The sequence below is a fragment of the Hemicordylus capensis genome, chromosome 4 (genome assembly GCF_027244095.1).
Source record: "Hemicordylus capensis ecotype Gifberg chromosome 4, rHemCap1.1.pri, whole genome shotgun sequence".
NCBI classification, from domain to species: domain Eukaryota; kingdom Metazoa; phylum Chordata; class Lepidosauria; order Squamata; family Cordylidae; genus Hemicordylus; species Hemicordylus capensis.
In genome coordinates this window covers 68,392,199-68,412,283 of record NC_069660.1, presented here as the reverse complement: position 1 = coordinate 68,412,283, position 20,085 = coordinate 68,392,199, and the positions used below count along the sequence as shown (strand labels likewise).

The window sequence follows — 20,085 nt, the reverse complement described above, 5'->3', positions numbered from 1 at the left end:
ACAAGTGCCTGCTTATTTGTGCTAGCACAACACTACTCTGGAATGCAAGCTTTAGACTTAGCACAAATAGCTAGCAGTGTTCTCTCTAATTTTTTCTATGTGTGCGGAATGAAGTTTGTTCTGTGTGGCAGTATCAAGACAGTATGTGTGCACGTGCATTCAGAATGGGGCCTTCCTGATTCAACCTGAGCAGGATCTAAAATTAACTGAGCGGACATTAAAAAAACCCTTACGAGCACGTGCACATGTCCATGTCTTAGAGGGGAACACTGGTAGTTAGTGTGCACAAATGCAAGTGCAACATCTTTGCATAAATGCAGTGTTAGAATGTTGGACCCTGTTTATTTAAAAAGCATTTTGTTGAGTATAATATTCATAAGAGCATAGACAGTGTTCAAACAATGGAGCATAAGCTTTTTTTCTTATTATTTAGCATTTATGCTTTAGAGGCTGAGAAACTATATAAAAATGCAAAATAAAAATTTCTGTATCAACTAATCCCGGTTACAAAGAAGCTTCACAGATGCTTTTGAAAGGGGAAGATACAAGTAGCAATACAGATGTTAAAGAATAATATTAAAAGATGAAAGCTAACAGGAAGGAGTAGCATTTACAGCTATAATTCTATGTGTCCAAAATAGTGCTGCAGGTTTGTCTGATGATTGCTTTAATTTTTTTAGGTTTGGCAGAGGGGGAAAGGATAGCTGCTAATGGGTCCGAATGTCCTTGCAATATGCTTAATCGTGAAGTCTTATGCAGCATGTGTTTCCGTGTTGAACTGCTTAAGTTGTTTTGTACTTTATAATACATAGCATAATTGTTTGCATAAGACTTGGAAACAAGGCATTTTCTCACAGTGACCTGAACTGAGTCAACCAAGGTGAGATAATTAGCTATGAAGGGAAACATCTGGATGTGTGCAGAGTGTGTGTGTCAACAGTTAGCTAAGTATTGTGAAACTAGTCTGAAGAGTATAGAGGATAGAGAAACATATGCATAGTGCAATATGACAAATGGATCATTTCCAATAGCAGAGAAATGGTCTCCTAAGCAGGTTTAAGACAGATTGACCTGGACCAGTGGCCAAAGGCTGGACTCCAAGAGATTTTCCAAAAGAGAGACTTGTCAGGAGACCTAGGGGGATTTTCCACTGGTGTGCCATAGGAGTGGAGCCCCAAATCCAGAAAGATAGCCCTGCCAGAGCATCTATATAATACTATAGCAGGCTGGCCACCTGTCAGTCAGGTAGTAAGTATGAAAGTGGAAAGGATGTGATATCTATCTATTGGTTATGTCTTCTCTAGAGATTTCTGTATTTGCCATTGCTCTTATTGTTTTGTAAGTATTATGATATCTTGCCATTGCCATAATTGTTAGGAATCTTTGCCTTTATTACTATTGATTTTAAAACACACTGAGGTCATTCACACAATCAAAAACTGAATTCTATCCAGGTTTGGGAGTTGTATGTCTTCCCAATTTTTGATTATTTGGAAGCAAGGTAGGAGGAAAAGCTAACCAGGATTTCCTCCTACCTTGCTTCTACACAATCACTTCTACCCAGGTTTTCCCCTTACAACCAAAAATTGGGAGAGCACACTGCTCCCAAATCCAGGTAGAACACAGTTTTTTATTGTGCCAATGAACTCACTATAATTTAACTCTCATCATTGCTTCACTTCTGAATATAATATGTACATACACCTGCTTATTAAATCTGTTTTACTTAAGTAAAACTCACATGAGAAGTGTGAAACAAAAACTCTGGCCTCCACTGTCCATCTCTCCCTTACTCTCCTTGGCATAGGGTCCCAAACAAAAACCCAGGGGTATTTCCTCTGGGCATAACTGTGGCAAGCCAGCATAGTGTTGCCACCCAGCTAAAAAATTAACTTTGTACCATTAGGATTAATGAATGAGTCGGCTCACTAGAATACCGGGAACCATTTTACTCCACTCTGCCATGTCTTTGACATGTGACATCTGAAGGCAGCCCTAAGAAGAAAAGCCAAAAGAATTGGAGTGGGTGTTCGCCTGCTACACAATCTTGTACTATTTAAGGAAGCGGGTGGATGATCCAGTTCTCTTAGCCTTCTCATCCAGTCCCGTCTGTCTCCTTTTTAGTTTTCACTTAATTGTTCCACGTCTCCCACACCCACCTCCTGTATATTGCAATGTTATCTAAAGGTTGCACGTCAGATAGCTGAAGGATAGAATGTCAGATTCAATGCTCCTTTGGTCTGTCACTGCTGTTTGAAGGGCCTGGGGTTTGTAACTAAATGTCAAAGGCATTTTTGTAGCACATGGAAACCAGATGTGCTTGAAGATGGACTTTGGGGAGAAGAGGGCAACTTAACTGTATATTCAGTCTTCCTGGTCAAGTGGATGCTGAGTATTTTGTATAGGCCTGTAGTGATGTGCCTGTCTGTGATTTAGCAATCTTCATATTGACTAGGATCGCTGCAGCTCCTCCTGATTAAGCTCACATAAACTCCTGGAGACCACAGAGCCATGTGGTTTTCTTTGGCAGAATACAGAAGTGGTTTACCATTGCCATCTCTCGCACAGTATGAGATGATGCCTTTCAGCACCTTCCTATATTGCTGCTGCCCGATTTAGGAGTTTCCCATATTCTGGGGAACACACCAGTGGGGATTTGAACCAACAGCCTCCTGCTCTCTAGGCAGGTTGCTTCCTGCTGCACCATTAGGTGGCTTCATGCTGCTCAGTGGTTTATTAATTGGATGGAGAGGCCAGTGTCTCTGCAGCACAACTGCTGTGTTTTGCCCTTGTAAATTCTGTGGATTTACTGGTGAGGAGCTGCTGCTTGGAAAACTTCTGTCATGGAAATTTGAGTTGAGATCTTTTGCATTTTTTGAAGGAAGATGTCATAGGAGAGAGACAACTTGAGAATATTGCCCCAACTGCTAATTCATCTAATAAAGAATCCAAAGTTTAAGTGTTCCAGGGTCTCCACTACTGGCAAGAAGCAATCTTTGCCTCAGGGAGGAGACCTACCTCAGGATCAAACTAGATGTTACCTGAAGCATGCAAATAGGGCTAGTATGATTGTTTCTTATTCAGTGAGGTCGTTCTCATGACCGGGAGGGCGGTGAGGGGGAGGCTTGATAAACTTACTTCTCTTCTGCCGCCCAGATAACCAAGTGCATCTGTTGGGAGCACAAAATGCACTCCCAGTCCCAGATGAGCAGTGCTGTGTCCCTGTAGCATTGAGTTCTGGAGGCCAGGATGTGTCGTTTTGGCCCCTGGAGATCCCATAATGCACTGCACGAATTGATCCCTCCAGCAACAGGCCGTGCTGGCACACAATCAGGGAAATGTGGTTAAGGGAGCACTCACTCCCTTAACCTCATTTACGAGGCAGGCTCTGTAGGTGGGTTTGCTGCTGTGGTGCCACTGGGAGCCACATGCCTCTTGGTGTTTTTTACAGGCAGCTGAAGCTAGGCCTGGCTGCCTTCGCTTGGTCTTGGCTGCTCGTAAGAACAGCCACAATAAATAGCAGCTGCAGGATAGCAAATGGGGTCCCTTGTGGATCAAGACAGTGCCATGTTGGGAAGGAGGGTAAACCTTTGCCTGTATCACAGTCCTGGTTTGGTCCCCACATCCAATGGATGCTCTTTACTCGGGTGGGGGGGAGCTCCCTTTGGTTCAAGTTGGAGCCTTCCTCCCTCCTCCAGGATAAATAGCATTCATCGGGCGGGGGGGAGTGCTCAGATCACAGCTGTGGTTGGGGAAGAAAGTTAGACCCCACCCCGTCATTCCACACCATGGTCCCAATCGGTAGGGATCCCATTCTGGCTTTGACTTAGCAAATTAAAAAAACAAGCATGGTAGTTCCAACCACGTTCTTCAAGTACCAGCTAGTTTGACCTTTGTTAGCAGAGCACATGAATGCAGAAGAACCCAGGTTCAGTTCCTCTCATCTCCAGTGACAAAGGAACGCCCCCCCCCCCCGCCATGCTCAGTACATCACATTAATATCTGATGTCAGTTGCAAGGGGCGTGGTTTGCCTTTTAAAGGCAGGGAGAACCGCTCCAGTCGCACTGCGAGCACAGCGCTGGCTGGATTTTACTCGCAAACAGGGTGTGTGGCCCTGTTTTCCAGCAAATCATGCCCAATGTCTGATGTTGAGTGCGTGGCTGGTGTGCGAGGCATGGTCCCTGAAATGCGACAGCCCACGTTATTCGGACCCGTTTGCACTATGGTGGCTCCGCCATTGGCTACAGGGATTCAATAAGTTGGGTTTTTGGAGAGCTGAAGGGAGTATTTATGAATATGAGTGTAATTGGTGCAAATTGGGAATTGGAGTCCTGCATGTGGGATTCTTTAAGATTTTGCATGAGAAGGTCATAATAAAACTGCTTCTCATAAGAAATGACACAGATGTTGAAAAAATGCAGTTGCAAATAGGATCGTTTTTACATCTTTGCTTCCTTTTGCTTCATCTATATTTTCCATTATTTTAGGAAAACCACATCTATGTACTTGGTTGCATTGCTTGAATTTAGCTGAGCTCTGACAGGATAGTTGGGGGGGGGGAAGGGTGGTCATTTTCCAATGGCATGAACTTTGATGCTCAAAGTGAGATGTTGCCTGCAGCAAATTACTCAAACGTAGGATGCGGAATTATGAGGACCCCCAAAGGGTTTTATGCTTTTAGATGTAAAATGCAGATGAACATATTAGTAAACTAAACATGCCTTAAAGGAGTGCCTTTTGCAATGTGTAACCATGGGTTAATGGATTTGCTGTCCTGTAGTGCTGCTATACATGTTGAAGGTGGCTAGCATGAATATAATAATGATAAATGTTGACAGCTAAATAATTCACACAGGAAATGATGATGAATCCTCTCACAGAAATGGAAGGGAGTTTGCACTACTTAGAGCTGCTATTCTTGAATCTCTCTAGAGAAAAATACACAGTGGGAGGGAATTTGGAGGAGAATAACGTTTTCAAGAGGCGTTGTGCTTGTAGTGTTGCAAGTATATGATGAATTGTTGTGAATCATCTCCTTGGCTTAAACATGGTATATCATATTTCTAGGGCACAGTTTTATATGAATATGAAATATTGTACAAGAAAACTGCACCAGCAAAATCCCCAATGCACTGCTTAGGTAGCTGAGAGGGGGAAGGAGGAAGGGAGGGAGAGAGAGAGAGAGAGAGAACTTGTAGAATTGGTATTTTGTATTTTTGAAAAGACAGGACTCTTTAAGACAAGGGTTGGGCCCCCAGATTTGTGTTGGACTACAACTCCCATAATCCCCAGCCAAAGGCCATTGTGGCTGGGAATGATGGGAGTTGTAGTCCATCATCATCAGGGGACTACAACATCAAGTGTGAGAAGCCTTGCTTTAAGGTATTTGAAGTTGGGTGCTCAGAATAACTCCCTTTTTAAAAGGGTTTAGCTATAATGCCTCTGGAGAACTCTTAGCAATCACTTTAGAACACAGTATGCTGACTGTAGATTTACAAGCAAGCCACTCACTCTTGTTTTTGCTTTCTTCTCTCTTGTTCTACAGGCTGTTCAGTATTAACTCGGGATTAAGATAAGCGTATTTAAATAAACACCTGGAACCACAGTATTAAGGTAAGGCACCCCACTTCATTCCAGATATTCTAGTCATGAGAGCATCCCACCTAGGGCTAAGATGTGTAGAACAATTACAGTTGGCAGGGCAGAGGTGGGAAATCTCCTGTTCTATCTAGTTCAATCTCCAGCAGGTTATGCTTTTAAAAACGTCCTTTTTGCTAAATGACATTTAGTGAATGTGGTGGTTCATGCATGTAGAAGATCCAGCTGTGTGTATGTTGTAACTGCAGGTGCCTATAAATCTAGTGTGTGTTTTGTATGTTTAACGACTTTGAACACATTGTCAGATCACTTCTATAAGCAAGAGAAGTACAAGTGACTTCATTTTTCAGGTGGGCAAAAACTTATCATGGCAATACCGTTCCAGTCAGGACCTATTTAAGGCAGCCATGTCCATTAAGTCTGAACTGAGTATGTTCTACATATTTGGTGGATCAGTAGTAATGTGTTAACCTTTTATATATTGCGCCACTGCGCCACCAAGAGCCCCTGGTGGCGCAGTGGTAAAACTGCCGCCCTGTAACCAGAAGGTTACAAGTTCGATCCTGACCAGGGGCTCAAGGTTGACTCATCCTTCCGAGGTCGGTAAAATGAGTACCCAGAATGTTGGGGGCAATATGCTAATCATTGTAAACCACTTAGAGAGCTCCGGCTATAGAGCGGTATATAAATGTAAGTGCTATTGCTATATAAATCCACACGAGTTACTAACTCCAAACACTTTTTCATATCCGCTAGCATATACTTAAATTAATTGAACAGGAAAAGAAAATCCATCCTCTTTTCCAATGTACAAATGTTTCCTGCCTGTTTCCCGGGGGCAGTTCGTACTTATGAGTGTCTGTTCATAAAAATGGGGCAAATGATATTGAAACTGTATTATTTCAGATGTTTATTATTATTTATTTATTGTATTTCTATACTGGCTGATATAGAAATCTCCAGGCAGTGTTGTCCTTGAGTTCAGATGGTTTATACCTTGAAGCTCTCCACAGACTTTTGACAGTCTGATCTTATTGACTGGCTCTTGCTGAAGGAGCTCAAACAGTTGTTTTCATGGCTGTAGCTGAATTCCGACCCTGTTCATAGCCAGGAAAAAGAGGAGATCCCTCCTCGCAACTCAACTGATGGTGTTACTGTCTTGTTGGAATAGCTTGGTTGTGCCATGACACAGGAATCAATCGTTCTTTATTACGGTCATAGACCAGCATAAAGTATAAGGGTGATTACATGTTAAAAGTGAGAGTAGATACAAAGTGATTACATATAAAACAGTACATATTAATACTAAAAGGACTAAAAATAGTAGATAATACACCAAAAGCATGAGGGCCTAAAAGCCTGAGAAGTAGTAAAAGTCATAAAAATGCATGAAAGGCATAAAAGGGGGGGGACTTAAAATGGATGTTAAAAGGTTAAAAGACATGAGAAGACAGAAATACATAAAAGCCTGAGTAATAAAACTGGAGAACAGCCAGATTAAAGGTTATAAGCAACTGTAAAAAAGGGAGGCACGTGAGCAATTGTATGGCCCGCCCAAAGTCACCAAGGGTCAGATTAAGGCTGATAGGACTCACTGCCAATGACATAGGAAAGTAGCTATTGGCAATGAAGTGTGGATGGTAGTAGAGCTACCGTTTAAAAGAGTGCCAACTTCTTCATGAACCCTGCCACCTATTAAGAGAATTAGGGGAGGTCTGGTTGCATTTACTACCGGTTTGTATGGTGACAACTCAAAACCAGGCCTTCTCTAGGATTGCCCCAGGGCTCTGGAACACCCTCCCAGATGAAACCGGAAACCTCCCCATTTCTGGCTGTTTTTAAGAACTTTGGGAAATGCACCTATGTTATCAGGCTTTCAGTTTATAATGATCTAAAGTTTCATTGATGGTTATTTTAATTTGTTTTATATTATTTTAGGTTTTAGTTTTTGTTGGGTTTTAATTGTAAGCTATCCAGACATTTTAAATATAATAAACAATCTATGAGGCTGTTCTCACATGCAGCCTAAACTGGGCTAGTTTAGACTGGGCAGCTCAGGTTAGACTGTGTGTGAGAACTCCCTGGGATTGGGCTTGATCCCGCTGGGCCAGCACCGCTAACCCCCTTGTGAAACCTGCTTCCTAAGTGAGGTTAAAGGAGCAAGCGCCCCCTTAGCCCCATTTTTTAATCCGTGTTCCATACTGGCTGCTTTTAGCCAGCACTGTAGCAGTGATGGGCATCTGCACCTCACTGCAGAGATCTCCACAACGCACCATAAACTCTCACAGTGCATTATGGGGCTTCCGGAAGCTGGGACATTATGTCCCAGCCCCTGGCCCTCTATGCTGCCTAGGGCAGCAGAGGATTGTCTGGGCACGTGGTGAACATGCCTTTTACAAGGTGGGTGAAACGGTGGCATAAGTATAGATGTAGGAGATGATGGGGTCAGTCAGCTTGCAGTGTGCCACAACAAACCAGAACTTCTGCTGCCCCTCTCCTCCCCCTGTTCCTTCCTTGCTTTTAAAGCTGTTGCTGTCCAGTTGGCTTGAGCCCGAAATGTTTTGGAGGCCATTATAAAGGACTCCAAAATGTTTTGGCTCTGGGGGCCATTTTGGCACTTTGGTGCTGGCAGGGGTAGTTAAGGAACGGGGGAGGGTGCACTCAGCCCTCCCACTGCATTTCCCCCACTGGCACTCCATTATTTTCAAGCCCCTCAGGGCAGCAGCATTCCTCCCTGCTGCCCCGTTGTCCTCATCGGCTGGAAGTACTGATAGCACGTGCGCCTTTCGCGTGTGCCCGTCCGTCTGCTGTGCAACTTCGGGCACATCCCTACTGTCCAGGCAGCAGAAAGCAGGAAGTCATTGGGCAGCCTGTTCCCACAGTGACAGTTTCAGTATCTGGGTTGCAACATCATGCCCCACCCACTACCCCTACCCCCGGGCAGAGGCTCTGCACAGTAGATCAGCCTCAGAAGCATTGGATTGGCCTTGGTTGAAATAAAATAATACAAATAGCTCTGTAAGAAGGTTAGGTCTGAGGCCTTAAATCTTGAAAAATATAGCACTGCTTAAATAGATTATCTCCTTTGGTAATCCAGACTGACAACTTCAGGTGATTCTTTGCTACTTGAAGTGTGTCTTCACATAAAGGTTAAATCCCTTATGAAAGTTAGAGCTTCAAAGTTTAACGCAAAAAAAGAGCTTTGGCGGTGATGCTGAAATTTGATATTCATTGAGGAGGTATGTCTAAATTTGGGACACACAGAGCTTATGGTGAGGGTGGAATGATGCGCATCTGCTGTGCAGGATGAACTCAGTGGTGGCCTGAGGGTGTACTAGGTGCATACATATCACCATATGATGTGGTGATGGCCACTAGCTTGGATGGTTTTAAGAGGGGCTTCGGCAGATTCATGGAGGACAGGTCTATCAGTGGCTACTACTATGGTAGCTATAGGCCACCTCCAGCCTCAGAGGCAAGATGCCTCTAAATACCAGTTGCAGGGGAGCAACAGCGAGAAAGAAGCCATGCCCTCATCTCTTGCCTGTGGGCTTATCAGAGGCATCTGGTGGGCAACTGTGAAAAAGGATGGTGGACTGGATGGGCCTTGGGCCTGATCCAGCAGGTCTTTTCTAATGTTCTTATGATGTAGGACAGTGGTTCTCAACCTACAATAAATTGTAGCTGGGGGTGATGGGAGTTGTAGTTCAGCAACATCTGGAGGTCCCCAGGTTGGGAACCACTGATGTAGGGCTTTGCTAGACCTGTGCTGAAACTTTGTGTCCTGATGGAGGTTAACAATAGTGTGCCCTGGTGCAATAGGCATGAACCCTAACTCTCAAAATGGAAAGGTGGAGAGGGGATAAATCTAATCTCAAAATAAATCAGGCCTAATTATTTTATGGATGCCCTAAAAATAATCCAATCGTTCCAAATTATTTTCAAGAAAAAGTGAAAGAGTGCACCCAGCTCTAATATTCTCCAGGTGGTTCTCCAGTGGCAGGAAGAGGTTTTTTGTCACATAGCCCTACCACCTTATGGGTGGTCAAGCTATGTCAGCATCACTGAACAAAAAGAAAACCATTTCTAGAGAGAAGTAACACTAATGTGTTACACATCAATACAAATAATAAAAAATCAAAATGTGAGCAAAGTGCTTACAACACTAAATATTAGTTTAGCAGTCTTCAAACACTCCTTAATGCAGTGTTCTTCATTGTTAGGCTCAGGGTTGATGGGCAACCCCCATCAACCCTAAGTGTAGTTCCCTGACTAATTGTTTATTGGGCCACTGTGAAGCTTCGGCCAAAGCTGAATTGGATTTAAGAAAGAGCAGGGATAGGGAAAGCTCAGAGGGGCGCAGTGGTTATCATACAACCTTGTCCTTCCGTTTAGGGGTGATTGGACCCTCATGGCTTAAGTGCAACTGAAGGACCTCTTTCCTCAGAGATGGAACCAGGCAACAGCAGCTCGGGGGTTAGGCAGCAGGGGTAAATCCCAAAGGTGTCTGTTCTCGTCTAGCCAGCTTCTTGTAGCAGTGAGGCGAGCTGGTTAGATCCGGCCAGTGAGGAAGACCGATCTGGAGACTGAGTGTGAATGGTGCGAAGAGCAAGACACAGCCTGATGTTATGGCTGATGTCAGGTCTATTGCCCAAACAGTGGGTGATTCCACAGTATAGTGACCAAGGTGATTGATTGATTGTTAAATTTATATACCGCTTTTCATTAAAAACAATCCCAAGGCAGTTTACAAAAGTTAAAAAAAAAATACAATAAAAGCAACAATTAAAAGTGTTAAGCTAAAAATATAAAACAAATCCGATTTAAAATATATAAAATACAAAGATAAAAACTATACATGGGTAAAACACACAGAAGCAGCAATAGAAACAATCATGTAAAGGCCTGGATATGAAGCACACTAGTTAACTGGTGCCACATGTGCGCATGCACACACACCAGCAATGTGAGAGAGAACAACAACGGGTAAATTGAGTGCTGTGTGCACTTGCATTCCAGGCAGCAATACTGAGTTCTCATGTTACATTGTGGGCTGGGGTCTTGGAGTCAGTTAGGGAGGGTATAAGATAAAGATTCACCCGCCTCCAGTTAGTTATCCCATAATATGATAACTTAGCTGCTCAAATACTCTCATCGAAAAAAGGACAACTGGTATTTTAAAGCATGCAGCCTGATCCCAAGGCAGGCTTACTTCAAAGTAAGTTCCAATGAATTCAACGGGGCTTCCTCTCCAGTGTACATTAGGGTTGCAGCCTTATAAAGTAGGGGTGTGCAAGGTCCGGAGGCCCCCCGGTCCGGCACGGGGGGGCCTGTTACTTTAAGCAGGGGGTGGGTGGTAGTACTTACCCACCCCCGCCGCTCTTCCCCCTCTGGCGCTGTTCCGTTTAAACATCTTCTTGGGGCGGCAGAGTTCCTCCCTGCCGTCCCTGCCCCCGTCGTTATTCCTGAAGGCTTAAAAGAGACGAGTGCTAGCGGCGCGTATGCGCCCTGCGCAGTGCGCGTGCTCGTCTTTGATGCTGGTGTGCACGCACCACATACGATGTATGTGGCACACGCGCACCAGCGTTAGAGACGAGCGCGCGTGCAGGGCGCATGCGCGCCGCTAGCGCTCCTCTCTTTTAAGCCTTCAGGAATAACGATGGGGGCAGGGGCGGCAAGGAGGAACTCTGCCGCCCCAAGAAGATGTTTAAACGGAACAGCGCCGGAGGCGGAAGAGCGGCGGGTGGGGGTAAGTAATACCATCCCCCCGCTTAAAGTAACAGGCTCCCACCCATCCGGACTGCCGAACCGGTCCAGAGGTCTGTAACAGTGTGCCAGACCGAACCATGCACACTACTATTATAAAGCTGGCACTGGCTCTTGTTTGCTAGAATTGTTGCTCAAGACTTTGTGGTTTAACTTCTTCATTTCCAGACAAACATCATGGGAATCCTAGTAATTTTGTACAGACTGTTCTTTGAATATTAAAAAATGAAACCATTCTATAGCTAAAAACATAGCACCATCTTTGCATGACCTCACTGGGGAGGGCTTTGGGGCAGGCAGGAACTCGCCTGCCTTCCCCGGCAGACAAGCAGCCACCGTCCTCCCCTCCGCAGCACAGCGCGCCCACATGAGTGGCAGTGCGGCAGGGAGAGATGCTGGGAGCGGGAGGACCTCCAGCATCCCAGAGTGGCCCAGGGCACAAGCGCAGCAGCTGCTGTCGATAGAGCAGCCACCGCACTCAGCCAGCCACTCCTGGCTCACTGTCAAAAATGGCGATGGGCCGGGGGAAAGTCATTTAACCTGGCTCTGACTGAGCAGTTGATTGCCAGGGGAGGTTAAGCGAACCACAGCTTATGGCTTAACGTTAGCTAAATGTTGGATTTGAAAGTGGGGCTTGGCATAGGTGCAGGGCTGGTAGTAACCTCGCTCCCGGTGCTTCACATGCACAACCTAACCCAGCCTGGGCTTCCCTAGCCTGGGCTAGGCTGCGTGTGTGAATACCCTTATTGTATTATTATTCACCAGTATCCTTGGGGAAGGGGCAGCATTCTGTCAGGAAATTTCACCTAGCATTGAGGTATTGATAAATAGATAAGAGTGAAGAAAACCATGTTTTAACATTAGTATTAGAAACGAGAAGTCTAACTATATACAGATTTGGTGTGGTCCTTTTAGATGAGTCACAAAGACTTAAAAACAGAATTGGTTTGAAGTTTAATTTGAAATAAACCAATGAAATTATTTTACAATGTTTAATCTGGCCTAAAGGCTTGGCTCAACATCATTTGAGGTTAAGGAAAACCATTTTGAGAGCCAGCGTGGTATAGTGGTTAGAGTGCTAGACTAGGACAAAGGAGACCTGAATTCAAATCCCCATTCAGCCATTATACTTGCTGGGTGACTCTGGGCCGGTCACTTTTCTCTCAGCCTAACCTACTTCACAGGGTTGTTGTGAGGAGAGACTTAAATATGTAGTACACCGCTCTGGGCTCCTTGGAGGAAGAGTGGGATATAAATGTAATAATAATGATGATGATGATGATGATGCAAGAGAAGAAAAACCAATCTAAGTGTTGCATGGATTGACTACAAGAAAGCCTTCGATTCATTGCCTCACACATGGATACTAAAATGTTTAGAAACAACTGGTGTCAGCAAAAACATTCAGATATTTATTTAAAAAGCAATGAGCATGTGGAGTACACAGTTAACAATCAATGGCGAGGCACTTGGACAGGTTAACATTAGAAGAGATATTTTTCAAGGGGACTCACTATCCCCTCTGTTGTTTGTAATCGCCATGACCCCACTTTCACAAATACTCAACAAAACAGGCCTCGGATACCAAACATCTGAAACATCAAGTCAAATAAACCATCTGCTGTACATGGACGATCTGAAGTTGTATGGAAAGTCCCAGTCAGAAATCGAATCACTGCTAAACACTGTCCGTATATTCAGTAGCGATATAGCAATTTGGACTAGAGTTTGGACTAGACAAGTGTGCTGCATTAATAATGAAAAGAGGAAAAATAAGAAAAACAGAAGGAATAGAACTGCCCAATGGAAGCAAGATCAAGAAACTGGAAGAGAAAGAACGTTACAAATACTTGGGCATTCTCCAGGCTGATAACATCGCACACACTGAAGTTAAAAGAAAAATTGGAAGTGAATACATCAGGAGAGTTAGAAAAATCCTCAAGTCCAAACTCAGTGGCGGGAACACCATACAAGCCATAAACACCTGGGCTATACCTGTTATCAGAAACACTGCAGGAATAATAGACTGGACCCAGGCAGAGCTAGAGACGCTAGATCGTAAGACCAGGAAAATCATGACCATCAATCATGCTCTGCACCCCCGCAGTGATGTCGATAGGCTATACCTCCCTCGCAGCTCAGGTGGAAGAGGAATGCTGCAAGTCCATCAAACAGTAGAGGAGTAGAAAAGAGGCCTTGAAGAATATATCAAGGACAGTGAAGAAGATGCACTTCAAATGGTCAAGAATGAGAAACTATTCAACACCAATGAAAGAAAGCAGGCCTACAAGAAAGAACAAGTCAAGAACCGAGCAGAAAAATGGAGAAATAACCCCCTGTATGGTCAATATTTGCACAATATAAGTGGAAAATCAGACATCACCAAGACCTGGCAATGGCTTAAGAATGGCAACTTGAAGAAAGAAACAGAGGGTTTAATACTGGCTGCACAAGAACAGGCACTAAGAACAAATGCAGTAAGAGCAAAAGTCGAAAAATCAACCACAAACAGCAAGTGCCGCCTTTGTAAAGAAGCAGATGAAACCGTGGACCACCTAATCAGCTGTTGTATAAAGATCGCACAGACTGAATACAAAACAAAGGCATGACAAGGTAGCAGGGATGATACACTGGAACATCTGCAAAAAATACAAGCTACCTGTAGCCAAGAATTGGTGGGACCATAAAATTGAAAAAGTTGAAGAAAATGAAGATGTAAAGATATTATGGGACTTCCGAATACAAACAGACAAACATCTGCCACACAATACACCAGATATCACTGTAGTGGAGAAGAAAGAAAAACAAGTCAAAATAATCGACATAGCAATACCAGGGGATAGCAGAATAGAAGAAAAAGAAATAGAAAAAATCACCAAATACAAAGATCTCCAAATTGAAATTGAAAGGCTGTGGCAGAAAAAGACCAAAATAATCCCAGTGGTAATTGGCGCCCTGGGTGCAGTTCCAAAAGACCTTGAAGAGCACCTCAACACCATAGGGGCCACAGAAATCACCATCAGCCAATTACAAAAAGCAGCTTTACTGGGAGCAGCCTATATTCTGCGACGATATCTATAACCATTGACAATAAAAATTCAGCCATCCCAGGTCCTTGGGAAGGACTCGATGTCTGGATAAAACAAACCAGTCAATAACACCTGTCTGACTGTGTAAACAAGAAATAATAAGAATAATTTTTCTCCAGATTAGAAGGCTTGGGGGTGGGTAGGGTGACTGCCATTCCATGTGACTTAACTCAGTTGCTTGAATCACTACATTCACACAACGGAGAACAAGGCTAACCCGTCGCTTAACCAGGATAACTCAACTAGCGCACTCCCAATTTTGTTCATGTGCTGTGGTAGTTGATGCGGGTTAGCCGGGATTTTTTATTTAGGATCAGATCAGGGCTAGCTAAGTAAAGCCTTTAGTGTGCTCGTGCTTTTTGGAAGATACCAGGATTTTCACTCACAAAGAGAAAATCAAGAGTGCACCAGGTGCGTTGCCCTGGCTAAGTGGTGAGTAAGCCCAGTTCTTGGTCATATGAATGCGGCCTCTGCATTTTCAGCCTACTTTCCTTAAGAAAAGTAAGCTGATGAGATCACCCGGCATTCTGTGTAGCCGTGTGTGTATCCCATCAATTTTGCAATGCCTGGACTAATATTAACCAAATTGTTTGCAGTTGTAGGGACACATAGGGACACCTCATCCACCCCAATTCAAGATGGTGGATGCGTGAACATTTGAGGCTCAACTGGGCTAAGCTGTGAACTGTCTAACTGATTTGGAACAAAATTGGAACAGCTGTAGAGACACATAGGGACACTTCAGTGGTGTAGTTTGTGATGATCTTATCCACCCCAATTCAAGATGCTAGACATGTGACCATTAGAAGTGCAAGTGGTCTAACTTGTGAACCACCTAACTGATTTGAACCAAATTTGGAGCACTTGTAGGGACACATAAGGACACCTCAATGGTGTAGTTTGTGACGATGTCATCCACCCCAGTTCAAGATGGCGGACACATGAAGGTGCAACTGGGCTAACTTGTGAACCATCTAACTGTTTAACTGTTTTGAACCAAATTTGCTACGGTTGTGAGGACACATAGGGACACATCAACGGTGTTGTTTGTGACGATGTTATCCACCACAATGCAAGATGGCAGACGTGAACATTTAAGGCTTGAGTGGGCTAACTTGTGAGGAGGAATATAATTATAAATTAATATTACAATGAAAAGAACATGTACAGTTCGATACACATCCAGTAGAACATTCCTATCTGTACAATAGATTTGATGGGGCCTGTACCCAGGTTCACTTTCAGCATGTACATATGTACAGTCATTCACACAAAAATGTGTATATGCACAGACACCTGTATACATGTACAGTGTAATGTCTGAATAGGAGTAGTATCAGCACAGCACTCTCTACAGATGAAGATGGTTCAGGGAGTTGTGTATCAGTCAAGAGACTTCAGTGGGACTTGCATCTGCATTATCATATGGAGGGGAGAGAGAGAGAGAGAGTGTGTGTGTGTGTGTACTTTGTTTCAGATAGGTAGATTAAGCTGTCTTTAGAACCTTAAAAAGAAGGCAACCTGAAAAGAACGCTTTGTCATTCCATGGACTGATCTCATTCCCAAAGTGACTGCTTCTCCTTCCCAAATAAAGTTGAGGGAGATGTTTCCTCCTTTTAAATCTCAAGAGCAGTGAGGAGGTGGCTCAGCAGAAATTTCCCCCTCTTCCCGACACCGATCACAAATTGTAGATTTTGCTCCCAGGTTTGGTGAATGAGGACAGTTTGTGTCCTTAAATACCCTCCTCTTTCATCCTTCTCCTCTTGACTTGCAGCACGATCCATCTAGCAATCTTTCTAATCTTTCTGCTTTCTAATTCGATGCAGAGAAAGGCTATGAAGCTTTGTGGAGAGCCTCTCCTCTGCCGCCTCTGAACGTGTTTGGCTGCAGGGATTTGTTGCAGACAGCCACGTGGGCCTGAGGTGCCGAATTAGTTTACAGCGATTCAGCCCTGGCTGCGCTTCTCTTCCCCCACCCCCAGCTGTTACTGCTGCGGAGAAACAAATTGAAATGTAGCCCATGCTCAGGTCACCATTATTTAGCATCACAAACAGGGAGCGGAAAGGAGAAGACTGGCCCAGTTACTTTGGTGGACTCAGCCAAATGGAAGCTAGAGTGTGTTCCATCTGCATCCTTTCAGGGAGGGTGCTTTGTTTGCATATGCTGCCCTTAATCAGGGTTCCATGTGTTCAGCATCTTCAAGCAGGCTAGTCTGCAAATATAGCCAAGCAGCAACAAAAGTATAGAAGGTGCCAGGATTCAAGAGGAAAGGGCTGCTAACCCAGCTCTGAAATCCTTATTCAGGGAATGCTGTTAGAATCCAATAGAGAGGGTGGTGCATAAGAGACTGCAGAAGAGACAGGGTTCTTGTGCCTTGAATAATGTTTGCAGAAGGGAGAATATCAGGAGATGCAGTGTCAGTCTCCCAGCACTGATGTCCTATGATGTGAGAAGCTGCATCTTCTGAAACTCTCCCTTACACAAGAACCTAACCATTGTGCAATCTGGCATCCATAACTTGCAGGATTGTTGATGAAATTATGCTTTTAATTACCTGCTTAGTGAATAAGGAAGCGTGTGCTTTAAACCATGCATTCTTGACACTATCTCATGTGTTCATCATCCCAAAAGAGAGAGGGCTGCCTTTTTATGTACAGAGATTGAGGGTTAGCGCAATTAAATGCATTGCTTAAGGTGACACATTTGGTTTGCAGAGCAAGTGATTGAACCTGTGAGTGTTAGGTCCAACCATTATAGTCTTTGCCCCATCTTTTCCTCTTGACTCGGTAATTATTGCTGCGTTCTTTGACTAGCAGCCCTGGTTCCTTAGAGCAGTTTGAGAGAATATAACATTTTGAATTCTTAGTTGTATATTCATTTAGTAGAATGATTTGACTTGCAAGTCGTAACACTCACAAGATTTATACATTCTAATTCTAATCCAGTGGCGTATCACATTTTTCAAAAGTGTTATGCCTGCCAATCTGCTAAAATAATAAAGTTCTCTCATCAGACTTCCTTTCTAATATGATGGATTCTGAATTTCTCTGTCACCCTCCCAGACTGGTGTCTAATGTCTTTGTTTGAAGGAGCAGAGGTTAAATAATGATCTTGATCTTTATGTCGTTTGATTGAACAACATGGGCATGTGCAGAGCTTCAGGTATTACTTCCCTTAAATGCCTGAGCTGAGAAGAATCACCAGCTCCTTTTGAGGCACTGTAGTTATGATTTGTCCAAAACAAAATAAATGACAGTAACTGGGATTTTGTATTGTTCCCTTCCATATATTCAAGTGGAAATGTGTGAATCAGACGTCTGATATGAATGAATCCCTAAAGTAGTCCCTAAAATTGTTACCTTTTGTAGTATTGGGGAAATCCCTTAATGTTCTGTCTTATTGTTGGGGGACAGCCAGCCCAAACTGTAGCCATTGTGGTTCTGTGGATGCCATGAAATAACAAATCTTGGTATGTTCATTGCATGTCTCAGACCCTCTTTCCTTGATGCTGGTTTCTATGCTGTGCCACGGAGAAGTGGGAAATCTGCAGACAAAATCCCTGTCCCGCGTATGCCTTCCTTAGGGAGAGACTTTCTGTAGAACAGATGGAAGCCAGATAGCGTGTGATCAGGAGAATAAACCCAGGCTTTCCTGTAGCTATGTGAGAATTTATAGATTAGTAATCTGCTAATTTTAAAATAACAGATGCTCTTGCTGTTCAGTAGAGGCAAAGGGAGGTGTTTCTTCACATTTTAGCAAGTTCTCTTAATACAGTCCATCTTCCTGTGCAGTTTACCTCCTTGAATTGGGCAAACTGGACAAATAGGAACATTTTTAATGTGGTGATTCTCTTTATTTAGCAGGGGGAGAGTAACTGGCCCTATCCACCCCCAGCACAGCATCCCTCCAGTGGCTATTGCTGGCTTATGTTTCTTTTTTAGATTGTGAGTCATTTGGGGACAGAGAGCCATCTTATTTATTTATTATTTCTCTGTGGAAACTGCTTTGGAGACCTTTGGAAATATACCGCTTTTTATGTCGAAAAGCAGTATATAAATATTTGTTGTTGTTGAATTGTACTGAAGGTCTGCTTGGCTGAAGGTTGCCAGTGGTGGACATTTGGCATTTGCTTTCCATGTTGTGGGTAGAATCTCCCCTTTTATTCTGCTGTCCTCAAAACTGCAGTTTTGAAAGTATTGTGGTTGAAGGCCTGTGTCTGCCCACAGAGCAGGGGAGAAATGCAAATGCTTCAGTTTTAGAATGCATCATTTTAAAGCATCAACATGGGGAAACGTTTGTCATAGCCTACTCTTTTCTTGACCATGGGCAACAGAGAACTTAGTCATCCAGTCAGTCAAACTTTTATTAAGAGATCATATGAATTTCTTTCCCCAAACTGGCTTGTGGACTTCACAATGCTTCGTGAGCAGTAATATACAGGAGATATATCATTTTTGTAACTTTCTGATTTCTTTAATGTTTAGTATATGTTGAGGGCAACCATGGCTTCTGTCTCAGATTTTTAAATGTCAATTTTCTTCCTTGGTATAACCCTCTATCTCATCTTCTTTCATCAGTGTTGTCAAAGCAAGCATACAGGGAATACTTGCCACAGAGGAGGAAATGGTCTGCCCCCACCCCTAGTAGCAAAGCTATGTTGAGATGGCACCCTTCTGCTACAAGCAATGGCCCCACAGAAGTCTCCTGCTCTTCTGTCATATAGCAGTGCATTGGCATTGCTCTTTCAGGCTTTCTGTGATGTGCTCGTTTGGGTTTTCTAAGACAGGAATGAATTTCACAAAGGAGTTGTTCTACCCATAGGAATTTTAGATGTTCGACTACAGTGGTCTGTGCACTGGTTCAACTACAAACTGGTTTGTGGTTCAGCAAACCGGTTCGTTCCAGTTTGGCCGACCCATGAACTGGTTCAGTGGTTTGAGTGTGGCACCGGGAGAGGGGGAGCGACAGCAAGTGGCATCTTAGCTGCGCGGCTGTGGAGTAGCAGACACCTGCGTGTCTGCTGCTCCATACAGCTTCCTGCTGTGACTGCACTTCCCCAGCAACCCACATGAGGAACCAGCATGCACATGGCCTCTGCACCTGCACGGAAGTCATTTTCTTCTTCTTTTAATCTTTAACAAGAAAAATAAAATAAAATATGTAAAATTAACAAATACAAAAGAAAAGAAACCAAATTTAGGTTGTGGTAACAAACCATGTACTTTATTATAATGCATAAATGGTTGCCATGTTAAAATAAAACTCATTGGGCTTATCTTTTATTCATTCATTCATTCATTCATTCATTCGATTGATTGATTGATTTGATGTATGAATTTATCTTGGGCATGGATGCATAATCCCATAATTTGACGTCATTCCGCTAGAGAAGGAATTAAATGTGTTTTCCAATAAGAAGCATAAAGTATTCTGACTGCAGTTATCATATAGAACATCAATTCAGTATATTTTTCAGGTATACAAGTTTTAGTAATACTTAACATAAAAATGATTGGTAAAAAGGGGAATTTATAATTCAGGATTTCTTGCATCCTAAGGTGAATCCCTTTCCAAAAATTTTGGGCTTTACAGCATTGCCACCAGATATGATAAAATGTTCCAATTTGATTT

General features: G+C 43.4%; 1 protein-coding gene across 25 annotated transcripts in view; it reads left to right on the top strand.

Annotated features, from left to right (window-relative positions):
- NFASC (neurofascin) overlaps nt 1-20,085 on the top strand; it is a 313,180-nt gene that overhangs the window by 90,162 nt on the left and 202,933 nt on the right. For all 25 annotated transcript variants that reach the window (XR_008306603.1, XM_053248157.1, XM_053248160.1 and 22 more), the window contains exon 2: nt 5,547-5,614. The gene's annotated coding sequence lies outside the window, so the exon portion shown is untranslated. The remainder of the gene's footprint in view (nt 1-5,546; nt 5,615-20,085) is intronic.